The sequence below is a fragment of the Panthera pardus genome, unplaced genomic scaffold (genome assembly GCF_024362965.1).
Source record: "Panthera pardus isolate Hobbes unplaced genomic scaffold, ASM2436296v1 HiC_scaffold_7, whole genome shotgun sequence".
Lineage (NCBI taxonomy): Eukaryota > Metazoa > Chordata > Mammalia > Carnivora > Felidae > Panthera > Panthera pardus.
In genome coordinates, this window is record NW_026527002.1 from 46,652,665 (window position 1) to 46,667,638 (window position 14,974).

The window sequence follows — 14,974 nt, forward strand, 5'->3', positions numbered from 1 at the left end:
TATTAAAAAAATTTTTTTAGGGGCGCCTGGGTGGCTCAGTCGGTTAAGCGGCCGACTTTGGCTCAGGTCATGATCTTGCGGTCCGTGAGTTCGAGCCCCGCGTCGGGCTCTGTGCTGACAGCTCAGAGCCTGGAGCCTGTTTCGGATTCTGTGTCTCCCTCTCTCTGACCCTCCCCCGTTCATGCTCTGTCTCTCTCTGTCTCAAAAATAAATAAACGTTAAAAAAAAAAAAATTTTTTTAAATAAAAAAAAAAATTTTTTTTAATGCTTATTTATTTTTCAGAGACAGAGACAGAGTGTGAGTCGGGGAGAGACAGAGAGAGGGAGACACAGAATCCAAAGCAGGCTCCAGGCTTCGAGTTGTCAGCACAGAACCCCACGTGGGGCTTGAATTCACAAACCGCGAGATCATGACCTGAGCCGAAGTCGGATGCTTAACTGACCGAGCCACCCCCCTACCATGGGGCCTTGCTATATGCCCTCCTCTCTCTTGTATGCCCTGCCCTCCCTTCCAGTATGTCTACTTTATATTCCTTCTTCAAATTCCAGCTAAAATATCACATTCTCAGAAAAGCCTTCCTTCCTTGAGCCCCCATCTAAATGAGGATTCCTCTGTGTGGAGAAAATGGAACTCTCGTACACTGTTGGTGGGAATGTAAACTGGACAGCCATTGTGGAAAACAGTGTGGAGGTTCCTCAAAAAATTAAAAATAGAGATACCATATGATCGAATAATTCCACTATTCGGTACTTACCCAAAGAAAACAAAAACACTAATTCAAAAAGACATATGCATTCCTATGTTTATTGCAGCATTATTTACAATAGCGAAGATGTGTAAGCAACCTAAGTGTCCACTGATAGATGAGTGGATAAGGGAGATGTGGTACACACACACGCACACACGAGTGTGCACGCACATTGGAATATCACACAGTCATGAAAATGGACGCGATCGTGCCTTTTGAGACAACATGGATGGACCCAGAGGGTATTATGCTACGTGAAATAAGTCAGAGTGAGAGAGACAGATACCACATGATTTCACTCATATGTGGAATCTAAAACAAAAATAAATAATCGAAAAGCAAAATCAGACCTATACATACAGATAACAAGCTGATGGTTGCCAGAGGGAAATGGTGAGATGAGCAAAATGGGCGAAGGAAAGAGGGAGATACAGACTTCCAGTTATGGAGTAAATACGTCATAAGAATAAGACGCACAGCAGAGGGAATATAGTCAATAATATTGTAACAGCAATATACGGTGACTACACGTGTGGTGAATATAGCATAACGTGTAAACCTGTCAAATCACTATGTTGCACATCTGAAACTGATGTAACATTGTCAATTATACTCAAATAAGAAAATTTAAAAAAAGAGAGAAACACAAATACAAAAGGCAATTCTAAGAAAGGGAAGCATTTTATACTGTCGACTATGCTCATGAAAGTAAAAATATTGAATAGCAAAGAACAGAAAAGCTATGATGGAGTGGGGTGTGGAACAGTATTTGAGTGGATGGCGTCAAGGTTATTGATTCCTTTAAGGGTGGCTAATGAATGCAGGAAAACCTTCAGGTATTTACTTTTACAAAGAGCTCCGTTGGGGCACCTGGGTGGCTCAGTCGGTTAAAGCGTCCCACTCCAGCTCCAGCCACGATCTCAGGGTTCATGAGTGCAAGCCCCACACTCAGATCACGGAGCCCACTTGGGATTCTCGCTCTCTCCTCTCTCTCTGCCCCTCTCTTCCTCATGCTTTCTCTCTTGGTCCCTCAAAATAAATAAACAAACTTAAAAAAATAATAAAAAGAGCTTTGCTGAGGTGTAACTGACACACAATAAACTGAATATACTTAAAGTGTTAACAAACAGACAAACAAGGATCCGTCTGGTTTAGCACTCTGTACTTTTCATTCTTAGTAATTTATTATAAATATAGACATCATATTCACATATACATAAACACGTATGTATATACATATACAACCATATATAATCATATATGTAAGTTCGTGGAATATATGTAAATTTTTCCTTTCCATTTGACTCCTAAAACAATAATATGTAACATTTCTGTGTTGCCTACTCTCTACCAGGTACTATTACTCATACTTGATAGTACTTCACACATTTTCATTCATGTAATTGTGTCAACAATACTTAGGTAACTGAGGTATAAAATGGTTAAGTAAGTTACCCAAGATTACATGACTAGAAAGTGGAAAAGATTTTTTTTTAAGTTTATTTATTTATTTTTGAGAGAGATCGCGTGAGAGAGCGGGAGTGGAGGTAGGGCAGAGAGAGAGAGAGAGAGAGAGAGAGAGAGAATCCCACCAGCGCAGAGCCCAATGCAGGCCCGATGTGGGACCCAAACCCACCAACGAAGAGATCGTGATCCCAGTGGAAGTCGGACACTTACCCAACTGAGCCACCCAGGCACGCCGAAGGTGGAAAATATTTGACCCCGGCAGTCTGGTTCCAGAGCCTGGGCTGACTGTTCTACACCACAACGGAAGGCCCATAGCTCCTTGGTTACCCCTATGTAACCAGCATTGAGCACAGTGCTTGGCAGGGTGTAAGCATCAATAAACACTTGTCAAATGAAGATACACCTGAATGATCCCTCCATACTAGGTGAGAAGTCCTCCTCTGAGTATCACAGAGCATGCTGTAATAGCATTTACACAGCGGTAATAATGTAGATATGGATCTAACCACAATTATAACTACAAATATAACTTAATTGGGAGGATGCAGGGGTGCGAAGTCGAGGCAGGACGGGGCCAAGGAGGTGGGAAGAGCACTGAAAGCGAGCTAAATTCTTACTTGCCACAGTGGGAAGTCCTTGGATGATGCGTAACACTGAGAAAAACTTGCAGGAAATGGTAGTATAAGAATGTTTTGCAGAAGTGTAGAGGTAAATACCAAAAGAATTGACGGACAGGATTGTACACAGCTGTGGCTGAAAAGAGAGAAAACGGCAGGCAGGAAACTGAAACTGTTTTTCCCAACTAGCCTGCTAGGACTAGTAGGGTGTTTTAACTGTGCGCGTGCATTACTGTGACAAAACAAAAACTAACTGAGCAAACTAGTCTGCGTTTCTAATCATTTTCTAACCGTATCTGTTTCCAGGCAGTATGTATGTCTTCATAGTGCTCGGTGCTTCAGAAAGACGGATGAACAATTCCGGGTATTATAATGAGTCCAGGTTTTATTAGCACCTTGGCATCTCCCTGCAGTTAGTCTCTGCTTCTCATTCCAGGTAAGGACATGCCTTGGCTTCCCCTGTTCCATTTTTCTAGTTCTCGGCATACCGTCTTTATCTTTAGACTCAGGCAGCTGAATGAGCTAGGGGGAAAAGTATCCAAAATGTAATGTGCCTGTCCTTGCTGCCTTTACATTATTAGTCTTAAACAGGTGGAAACACCAAGACAAAACAGAAAAGTCAAGAATGGAGTGTTTCATTCTTCCCCAGACAGCAATTCATACAGATGTCTACTGGGTGAGGGCCTTTGCCGTGATCTTAACCAGAGAGCTGTCTTGGTCTAGCTGATGGCTTTGATTTTGTCCAAAGTCCACTGATTGCATTGGTGGTGGCAGGCTGATTCCATACGGAGAAATCTGTCCTGAAAATGACTCCTGTGGTTTCGCCTGACTTCTGCTGATCTGCAGAGACATTTTTCTAACGTCTCCACTTTGAACCATTACTTTGGAGGAGAGAAGACAAGAAAAAAGCATTTAGTTGCACTCTGAAATGTAACTACTTTTTGGCTGAGTATGGTTATTAATGTTTCTAATTACATGCTTAATTATATTCTGTGTTTGATTTTAATAGTAGTTAAGCCATTGAGACTCCGGAGAATGTTTAATGGTTGATTCCCCAGATATAAAATGAAAGGGGGTTTGAGTGACTTCCCAGACCCCTCTAGTCCTTGAACTTCTATGACTTGATGACTCAACATGAACTTCATGGTCTTTTAAAAGAACTCTATTTATGAAAGGCAGAATTAAAACCACTCCAAACTCCATCCAGCTGCATTTTTTTTTTTTTTTTTTTTTAAGGTATGCTTCACACCCAGTGCAGAGCCCAATGCAGGGCTTGAACTCATAACCCTGAGATCAAGACCTGGATGCTTAACCAACTGAGCCACACAGGTGCCCCACCCAGGTACAGATTTGAAACCAAGGGTGCTCACTATTTACATAGAAGATGACAATGTAGTTTCTGCATACTATAGGAGAACTCTAAGTGTTTGAGGGATGGGTAGAAAATAGTGTGAAGAAGGAAACACTTGTTTGAAACTAATGTCACTGTGTTCATCATGTTTTTTGTTTCCCGTGTCTTATGGTGTTTTAATATTTGGGAGGCCTTCCAGCCCCAGGGAGAGACTGCCCCTCCCGGTGCTAGCTACTTCCTGGGGATAATGGCAACCTGCCTAGAACTATGCCTTCTGTATGCACGTATAGTCTCGTGTGTATCCCCTCAACACTCTCCCTGACTCTCCGACAGCACACCAGTGTTAACCCCGACCTAAGTCATCCCAGGGCCAGGTACCAGTCAATCAGAGATCATCCCTATAGCCCCAAACTGGCCTGAATTATTCAAACTGGCTAATTCTAAAATGTTTGCTCTGCCCAGCCTTGACCTTCCCACACAAACCCCGATAAAGGCGCTGGCCTAGGCTTTCCCCTGGCTTCTGCTTCTGTGTCCTAACTACAACCTGGTACCCCCCCCCCCGCCGTGACCCTGCGTGGTGTGGTGGGCCCCCTTCTCTGTGGTAATGTAAGTAATAAACTCTTTTTTCAATGGCATTGACCTCGCCATATCGTCATTCCATTACTTCCATAAATTAAAATCCCATGGGTACAGATGAGACAATGATCTACATTCAGTGTTTGTTGAGTGTGGAAACTGGGAGAATTCCCTGGCCTCCATGTTCTTTGTAGGTATGGTTGGCTCACCTGCTTAGGACACCTTACAAATGATAATCCAGACTTCTAACTCAGTCCCCACGCAGGCCATGTCGCTTTATAGCATTTCACGATCATGCATCCAACCCCGAGACTGGGTCAAATTCTCAAAATAAATGTTTTATCTTAAAGTATAATGTGACAGGCATGTGGGGATAGAGGTGGAGAATGACAGATAATCACTTCAGCTTGTTATTTTGGAACCATTAGTCATAGGACATGCCCTACTGAAGCTAGGTCCCTAGTATTGTTCTTAATACAATTCTTAAAAGAATTCTTAAGAATTCTTAAAGAAGACATCCAGATGGCTAGCAGACACATGAAAAAATGCTCAACATCACTCATCATCAGGGAAATACAAATCAAAAGCACAACGAGATACCACCTCACACCTGTCAGAATGGCTAACATTAACAACTCAGGCAGCAACAGACGTTGGCGAGGATGCGGAGAAAGAGGGTCTCTTTTGTGCTGCTGGTGGGAATGCAAACTGGTGCAGCCACTCTGGAAAACAGTATGGAGGTTCCTCAAAAAATTAAAAATAGAACTACCCTACGACCCAGAAACTGCACTGCTAGGTATTTATCCAAGGGATACAGGTGTGCTCTTTCGAAGGGGCACATGCACCCCCATGTTTACAGCAGCACTATCAACAATAGCCAAAGTATGGAAAGAGCCCAAATGTCCATCGACGGATGAATGGATAAAGATGTGGTATATATATACAGTGGAGTATTACTCGGCAATCAAAAAGAATGAAATCTTGCCATCTGCTACAAGGTGGAGGGAATTAGAGGGTATTGTGCTAAGCGAAATTAGCCAGAGAAAGACACATATCATATGACTTCCCTCATATATGGAATTTAAGATACAAAACAGATGATCATAAGGGAAGGGAAGCAAAAATAATGTAAAAACAGGGAGTGGGACAAAACATAAGAGACTCTTAAATACAGAGAACAAACTGAGGGTTGCTGGAGGGGTTGTGGGTGGGGGGATGGGCTAAATGGGTCAGAGGCATTAAGGAAGACACTTGTTGGGATGAGCACTGGGTATTATACAAAGGGGATGAATCACTGGAATCTACTCCTGAAATCATTATTGCATTGTATGCTAACTAACTTGCATGGAAACTAAACACTAAAAAATAAATAAGAAACTGAATTCACGATTACGTCAAGCCTCTTATTGATGATAATAGCTATAATTTGGCCACCTACTGTGTGTCTCTAATCCTCACATCAGACCTTCACAGTTAGGTCTGATTATCCCCAATTTTTTGATGAAAAACTGAGGCTCCAAGAGGTTACTTTTGTCACTGTCACACAGCTACAGGGTGGGGAGCTAGTAAGTAAAAGAGCCAGAACTGAGAATGGAAAGCTGATTCTAAACCCTGCCTTCTTTCCCCCACACCACACTGCCTCAGGAATGCATTCCAGCGTGGAGAATTTCTATGCCTGTGAACTGCTGATGCCCTGCATCAGACTTAAATAGTGGTTAACATGGGCAGCAAGCTTCTCTCTGTTGCCACGACTATGCCCTGCTGCTCTTTTGGGTGCCACAGGGATATCTCTTATCATGTCTGGCTCTTGTTTCTTAATCTGAAAAAACAAGGGATTTGGAGTAGACAGCTGTCTTTTATGATAACAACTTGGATTCTTTTTTTTTTTTTTTTAACGTTTATTTATTTTTGAGACAGAGAGAGACAGAGCATGAACGGGGGAGGGTCAGAGAGAGAGAGACACAGAATCCGAAACAGGCTCCAGGCTCTGAGCTGTCAGCACAGAGCCCGACGCGTGGCTCGAACCCACAAACCGCGAGATCATGACCTGAGCCGAAGTCGGACGCTTAACCGACTGAGCCACCCAGGCGCCCCACAACTTGGATTCTTAAAATACGCTGGTAACTTTGCTACATCTGATGTATGAGAAATTTATATTTCATAGCCTTCTTATTTCCAAAGTAGGTTTGGAGTACCCAAATACCCAAGTGTTCACTTTATTTAGCTGACATTTTAACTTTTTTTTTTTCTTTCTTATAATTTCAGAAAGTCAACAAAGAACATGAATTGGTTAACCTTAAAGAGAGCTATCTTTAGTGGCCTGGAATTTAAAGGACAAATAAGAGAAGGATGTCTTTAATAAACAAGTGATGTGTCATTTGGGACAAATGCAGCGTGACATGTGGGTTCCTCCAACATAGTCATCAGAATACTTCAGCATACCTGGCATAGTTCACATTTGCAAGGTGTATGTGTGTGTATGCGTCAACCTTAGTGTTTAATTTCACTACTCGTCCGTCTCAGCAGGGCTTGTGCTTCCGGCGGTCTTTCTGCCCGTGAGGACAGGTATATACACAGATTCTTCTTGTGCCTGATCTATATTTTGACATGTGGCTTACACAGGTCAGACGTTTGGCTCACCAGAATCTGTGACCAGGATAGTATATTATTATCTGGCCCACCAGGGGATTGGACCCAAAGCATAGCCAACTATTCTCACCAATCAGTTCAGGAAATGTGACATTTTCACATCAGCTGGGCCATGCATGCTACTTCTTTGTGTCTCCGTCTCCACATTTTTTTCCCCCAGAGATAATAACACCTCCGTGACACTTAATGGAAGCCAATATTTTGCCCCATACAATATGTTGACTGCAGGCTGTTAACTGGCTTACAAGATAATCCAATTAACTGGAGAGAAAGACAGTATACAATGTTAAAAACAGTTGCATTGATTAAAACCTAATTATAACTAAGTTGAACACTGGCTTTTTTTTAAAAGAACTTTTTCAGTTTGGAGGAAATTCAATATGGGGAAAAGAAAAGGAAAGAAATTGAAAGAAATAGGAAGAGAATTTTTCCTGTTTTTGAGTCAAAACTTTTTGAGGAAACATATCTATTCCAACCCCTGTTTTTCTTACTCATCAATAAAATGCAGCATCCCATAAAATTTGCTATAATATGATGCTCCAGAGTTCTTTAATTATCAGATAAAGTCTCTTTTGCTGTTACATTATTATTGTAATTAGAGTGTACTTTTCAGCTGGCCCAGCATTTTTTTTTTTTTCATAATATAAATGCTTAGTCTGATTTGTGATCAAAAAAGCGGCAGAGTTAAAAATTCAGGTCATAAACATGTATTGAAATGGGAATGAAAGTAGCAGGTCCAAACTATTGGAAATGCAGCTGAATAAGCATTTACAGCAGGGCGTGATCCTGAATAATGCCAATATATCTGGTTGCTGCCTCGTTGGGAAATGGATGAGTCGACTCGCTAGACAAGTCCAACCGAGACTAACATGAGGTTCTGAAACTAGGGGACAGCTCTCACCTTCTGCTCCCATAGGATGATGTTTGCCAGCTTAAAAAAAATTGCCAAGCACTGTGTTTTTCAATAAGACAAAACGGGCCATAGGGTTCTAATGTCAGAGCAGGGCTTTGGTATTATCAGTGGAGTTCGTTTCTGAGAGCAGCTGACTGATGTTCTGCATTTTCCAGCTGAATACTTCACATGCCATGTCACTGACTCCCTCACACCAAAACCTCAAGTGTCCCTGTACCATGATGCACCTGCAGAATTACTAATGGACAGTCATTTTCCACCCTCTAAACATATGATCAATCTATTTGCTAAAAGGAATTCTGGCTCCACAAATGTGAGTTTTATTTTCTTATTCATCTTCTTCCTCCTTCCAAACAAAAAATAAGCTAGACAACTGTTGAAAATTTCTTACATCATTCCTGCTTCATTGCCATCCCAAAGTATGTGTCAGAGAGGGGAAATGTAGAGGGACTGTCTTAATTCAGTGTGCAGACTAATTGGGAATCCCTCTGGAAATTTATGGAAAACAAATCAAGGACTGCTCAAATGAAATAATCATGAGACTGATCCTATATAAAAAACATGTTGATTTCTATGAATAACTCAAAATATCTAATCTGCTTACTTATTGGCCTCTTTGTAATTATAGGGAATATTTTTTCTTTTTCTCTTTACATCATTTACTTCTGTTACTTTGAATTTGCCTTCACAGCAGGTAAAGCATTTCCTTAATGCTTTTTCCATAAAAAGAGTAATATTTAAGGATCTGTTAGGAAGGAATTTAGAAATAGAAGAGTCCTAAAGTTTGCAGGAAACCATCAAAGACGTCCAAATAGCCAAAGCAATCATGAGAAAGAAGAACAAAGCTGAAGGCATCATGCTCCCTGGTTTCAAACTATATTAAAAAGCTATAGTAATTAAAACAGTGTCATATGGGCATAAAAACAGACACATAGATCAATGGAAAGGACTAGAGAGCCCAGAAATAAATCCATGCATTTAGTCAATTAATTTATGACAAAGCAGTCAAGAATGTACAATGGGGGAATGACAGTCTCTTCAATAAATGGTATTGGGAAAACTGGACAGCCATGTGCAAAAGAATGAAAATTGACCACCACCTTATGCCATATACAAAAATTAGCTCAAAATGGATTAAAGATCTGAATGTAAGCTCTGCAACCATACACTATGGAAAACAGCATGGAGTTTCCTCAAAAACTTAAAAATAGAACTAACATATGATCCATCAATTCCACTTTTGGGTATTTACCTGAAGAAAACAAAAACACTGATTGGAAAAGATATGCGCATCCCCATGTTCATCGCAGCAGTATTTACAAAAGCCAAGATATGGAAACAACCTAAATGTCCATCAGTGGATGGATGAATGGATAAAGCTGTAGTATATATATACGATGGACTATTACCCCGCTATAATAAAGAATAAGATCTTGCCATTTGTGACAATATGGATGAATCTTGAGGGAATTACACCAAGTGAAATAAATTAGACAGAGAAAGGCAAATAATATATGATCTTTCTTATATGCGGAATCTAATACATATATCTAACGTATATATTATAAATATATATATATATTATATATATAACATATACATATATATATAATATATATATCTCAAGCTCACAGCTATGGAAAACAGATTGGTGGTTGCACAAGAGGGGGTGGGAGAAGGTTGGGGGTGGGAGCAATGGATGAACTGTTTTGTGAGGTTTTTTAGCTTAAGTAAATTGAGTTGTTTTTTTTTTTAATTTTTTTTTTAACGTTTTATTTATTTTTGAGACAGAGCATGAACGGGGGAGGGGCAGAGAGAGAGGGAGACACAGAATTGGAAGCAGACTCCGGGCTCTGAGCCATCAGCCCAGAGCCTGACGCGGGGCTCGAACTCACGGAGCGTGAGATCGTGACCTGAGCCGAAGTCGGACGCTTAACCGACTGAGCCACCCAGGCGCCCCTTAAATAAATTGAGTTTTAAAAAAATCTGTTACTAGTGGTGAAGCATGGGGAAGCTCCATAGCTGCTGGACACTGGTGGGAGTGGGGAGGTTGTGGCCACCGTGAGCCCAGTGGGGGTGGGAGATGGTGCACTTGGTGCATCCTGTGAACAGTGAGAGGGGAGAACTGCAAAGTCTCTCTCCCAGAAGAAGGAAATTGTGCAAAGGCAAATCAGAATAAGCACCATTTTTTTTTCTAGTAGCAAATATCCTCAGGCAAAGATTGGCGTTCAGATTTAAATCGGATTTAAATCACCCATTTAGTTCTATGTCTCGTAGAGTGAATTTCATGTTAAAGGTCTGCAGGTCTTTTCTATTAACAGAAGTAATCAGCTATTTGCCATTATTCATGTAAATTAGAAATGTGCATGTTTTCTGTTGAGTCCTTTCTTCTGCCACCTGGTGGATTTTACTTAAAACTTCAGTAATAATGTCCTGAGTTGAACATGTCAGCTGATGATGTTTTATGATTTATCTCATTTGAGTTTTTCCAAGTGTTTGATAGACACTGTTAATAAACATTTTAAAAACACATCATTGGATAATAATATAAATTTCAGGGATATCTAGGTCTATTTTAAGACACTCTAAAATTGTTACTGTTCAATTATTTTTACTTAGGCCCATTTCTCTGAAGAAATGGAATGGTCATGACTTTAGGTTATTGTCTTGGTTAAGGTCTCTAATTTCTTTTGGAGTTTTTATTTTTTTAATTTTTTGTGTTTACTGCTTTTTGAGAAAGAGATTCAGAGCACAACAGAGGAGGGGCAGAGAGAGAGGGAGACCCAGAATCTGAAGCAGGCTCCAGGCTCTGAGCTGGAGAGCACAGAGCCCTATGTGGGGCTCAAACTCATGAACTGTAAGATCATGACCTGAGCTGAAGTCAGACGCTTAACCGACTGAGCCACCCAGGTAGCCCTACAATCTTTAGTATGCTTTTTACCTCCCTCTTTACCTATTTTGACCCTTTTGTATTTTGTAACTTCTTCAAATAATTCCTGGACTGAAGTTAAAAATGAAATTAAGCTAGTTTAGTATACTGTTTAAAACATTGATATTAAAAGAGAAAGTCACTAGTGGTGTATATGGGGGGGGGGGGAACAGAGACGGAACACAAGAACAGGTTAAATATTGTTGTTGTCCAATCAGAGTAAGTAGACTTGTTAACCAGCGTTATTCACAATAGCCAAATGGTGGAAACAACCCAAGTGTCCATCAACAGAGGCCTGGATAAACAAACTGTGATAAACACATGGGACAGAATATAATTCAGCTATAAAGAGGGAATGAGATTCTGACACATGGATAAGCCTTGGAAACATTATGCTAAGTGAAATAAGTCAGACACAAAAAGACAAACACTGTATGGTTCCACTTATGTGAGATATCAAGAATAGAAAAATTGGGGGTGCATAGGTGACTCAGTCAGCTGAGCGTCTGACTCTTGATTTTGGCTCACAGTTGTGAGATCGAGCCCCACATTGGGCTCCCTGCTGAGCATGGAGCCTGCTTAAGATTCTCTCTCTGTCTCTGTCTGTCTCTCTCCCTCTGCCCCTGGCCCCTGCTCATGATCTCTCTCTCTCATGGTGGGGCTGGGGGGGGGGGGGGGCGGAGACAAATTCACAGAGACAGAAAGTAGAATACAAGTTTCCAGGGCTGGGAGAGAGGGGAATACGAAATTATTGCTTAATGGTTATAGAATTTCTGTTTAGGGTGATGCAAGAGTTTTGGAAATGGATTATGGTGATGGTCACACAACATTATGAATGAATCTCACTGAATCATACACTTAAAAATGGTTAAAATGGTAAACATCATGTTGTATGTATCTTACTGTAATAAAACACATTTTAAAACACGTTAAATATCATTCTTTTATGATTAAGATAATTAGAGTCATTACTCTTAATGGGCTGTCAGTAATTGTCATGTGGTTTTCCCATGAGGCATCCCAGAACCCATGCCACATAGTTGATCATTATAAAGAAGATCATATTTTATTAAAGGAATAAAGTTATAATCGAGAGTTACATTTGGGAGTACATGAGCAAGGAAGCAGGAATGTGTAAGTTTCAGAGATGACCAGAAATATGCCATAAAAGCCAAGATGTTGTAATAGTTGTCACGGCTTAAGACTATTGTGTATGTTTACACACGAGATAGAGAGGGCATTAGGAGAAGGCAGCACCTGACTCCGGACACCCACCAGGGCAAGGGTGACCCTGTGCAAGGGTCTGGTAATGTCTAATATGGTTCAGAAAAATGGCGTGCCTCAGAAGACAGAACAGTGGGGCAGAGAATCTGGAAATCTGGAAAGGGAGCCATGACAGAGAGGTACGCCTGTGATATAAAATAGACATCTGGGAGGCCGATATATGAGAGCCAATCTCCCAGCCACTGAGAGGGACAAAAAGCAGGACTCTAGTTCCAGGGAGGAGTTAAGAATCTACTCAGTTTTATAGATCAAGAACTTGGAAATAAGGAAAGCTAGCCTAAGTTTTGATAATATTTATATCCTTCAGTTTAACAATTTGTTTATAGGGAATTGATTCCATAGAAGTAATTATTTAGCACAGGATGTAACTATTAATACAAACATTTGAATAGCAACAGCACTTAAAATAATGAAAATTACTATTAACTGAAAGGCACAATAATAAGGAAATCCATACAACAAAACATGTAGTCATTAAAAATCCTATCATGGAAGAAATCCCAAAGGGTTGTAAATATGGTTTCGTTTCTGTAAGTACTAGAGACTGTTCTTTGGTTAGACAGTACTTATGTAAGAACTCCACTGGAAAAAAATAAAAGGAGATTACACTGTCAACATTTTATATCAGAAGCCCTCTGTTACTCAGAACTTCTTTTCATCGCAGAGAGAGATCATGGGATAAGAGAGGTCTTTCTTTTGCTCATTTCATTCATGTTGTTAAAATGTTTTATTACCTTTGTATGCTTTACTAAAAGAGTGCTTTTATAAAGTCTTGCATGGATGCAGAGACCAAAAAAAAAAAAAAAAAACAAAAACCTATATAAAAAACGTTTGCTTCTGTTATTGCAGAGGGGCTCTGCTCGGTAATAAATACCAGCTTCATTCATGCATTCACTGAACACCTACCTTGTGCCCAGTTAACAGTAGACAGAGCCCTTGTTTATAGGTTGCTTACACTCTAAGGCAGGGAGGCAGACAACCAATCAGGACACTACGCATGACTGTGGGCGGTGATTGATGCTATTTACAAGATAACAGGAGACAGCAAGACTGGAGTGGCCGCTTCCGGGACAGTTCAGGAAAGGCCTGATGACCAGCTATGTATGTCCACCGGGTGGAAGTGTCCCGCACTTGACACTTCTATTGAATAATAAATCATGTCATTTCATACAACTCCTATTTATCTGCTCTGCGTTCAAGTATGGCAGGAGGCAGGTGGTGTATTATTGAGAAGGAGCTTTCAAGAAATGTCATTCTTGACTCACTTCACAATTTATTGAAAAGCCAGGAAAAGCATTACCAGATCATTAATGCAGACGTTACAAAATGAGCTTCAACATTTTTCTGTCCGGAAAATGTCTAGGACACGACTCTAAGTGGATCCTGCCCCAAAGCTGCTAGACCAGGGTGCAAACGCCTAACTGTGGTGCCCAGCCAGCGTGCCAACTTAGCCCGTCCTCTGCCTCACCTGTCCTCCACCAGACTCTGCTGTGCCGGTGCTTCTGCTACTGCCTCCAGAGTTGGTCGGACTCATTCATTCAGTGGACATTTCCTGAGTGCCTACTGCACACCCTGTGCACACAGAGCTTGTAGCCTAGTAGAAAAGGCAGACAATTAAACAAGCAATTACAACAAATTGTAATCATGCGATAATAAGCTGCTTCAGGGATTCTGAGCATAGGGCACAGGGAGAGTCATGAGAAAAGGGAAGCCAAGGACTTGCCAGTTCTCTTTACCCATCATTTTTCTAACAGAACATTTTCAAACCTACACTGAGGCAGAGAGAATAACAGAATGAAGTCCCATCTCCATCAGCCTGCTTCAGTGACTATCGATTCATGGTCAGTCTTGTTTTCTCTATACCTCTTCCATTTGACCAACTCTCCTCCCCTACTCCTTGGATTATTTTGAGGCAAATCCCAGACATGGTTTTATTTGAAAATATTTGTGTATTTATTTTATCTTCAGCTCCTGGTACAATATCTGCTCATGGTAGGCACTCACTGGCTAAACTAATTTGTTTGCTAAACGAATAAACACTTGAGTGGACGGAAGAAAGGCACATATGAAGGACATTGTCTGCCATATTGGAGTTTGGACTCAGTTCTGTGGCTACTGGGAAGTCAATGCAGGGTCTTGAATCAGAGAGTGACATAAAGTAGTCACTCTGTCTAAACTGGAGAAAGAATTAGAGGTGGAGGCTGCATCCACAGAGGGATTTTTAGGAGGCTATTGTACAAATCCAGGCAACCAGATTACAGTTATGTGTGGGAGAGGCTAAGTAGCTGGAAGAAGTGAAAGGGGGCTGGGGAGGAGGCTGGAAAAAAAAAACCCAAATTAACACCTAGAGATAGAAAGAAGAAGAGAAGGAACATAGCCAATAAGGCAGAACGACGAAAAAGAGCCAGAGAAAGAAGAGGGTAAGAGTATAAGCGAGAG

The 14,974-nt window shown here is 40.9% G+C and overlaps 2 long non-coding RNA genes across 6 annotated transcripts in view; one reads left to right on the plus strand and one right to left on the minus strand.

The window, feature by feature from the left end:
* The window catches only part of LOC128775258 (uncharacterized), an 85,523-nt gene that overhangs the window by 5,634 nt on the left and 64,915 nt on the right, over positions 1-14,974 (minus strand). For 3 of the 5 annotated variants that reach the window (XR_008419872.1, XR_008419870.1, XR_008419871.1), the window contains 3 exons: positions 14,004-14,129; positions 2,427-3,714; positions 1,594-1,797 (listed from right to left, as the gene is read on the minus strand). This is a non-coding gene — a long non-coding RNA (uncharacterized LOC128775258). The remainder of the gene's footprint in view (positions 1-1,593; positions 1,798-2,426; positions 3,715-14,003; positions 14,130-14,974) is intronic. The other 2 variants (XR_008419874.1, XR_008419873.1) reach the window with 2 other exon arrangements.
* On the plus strand, positions 2,534-7,148 carry LOC109277993 (uncharacterized). Its single transcript, XR_002085445.2, has 4 exons — positions 2,534-2,641; positions 3,140-3,269; positions 4,070-4,175; positions 7,026-7,148. It is a non-coding gene; the product is annotated as an uncharacterized LOC109277993 (long non-coding RNA).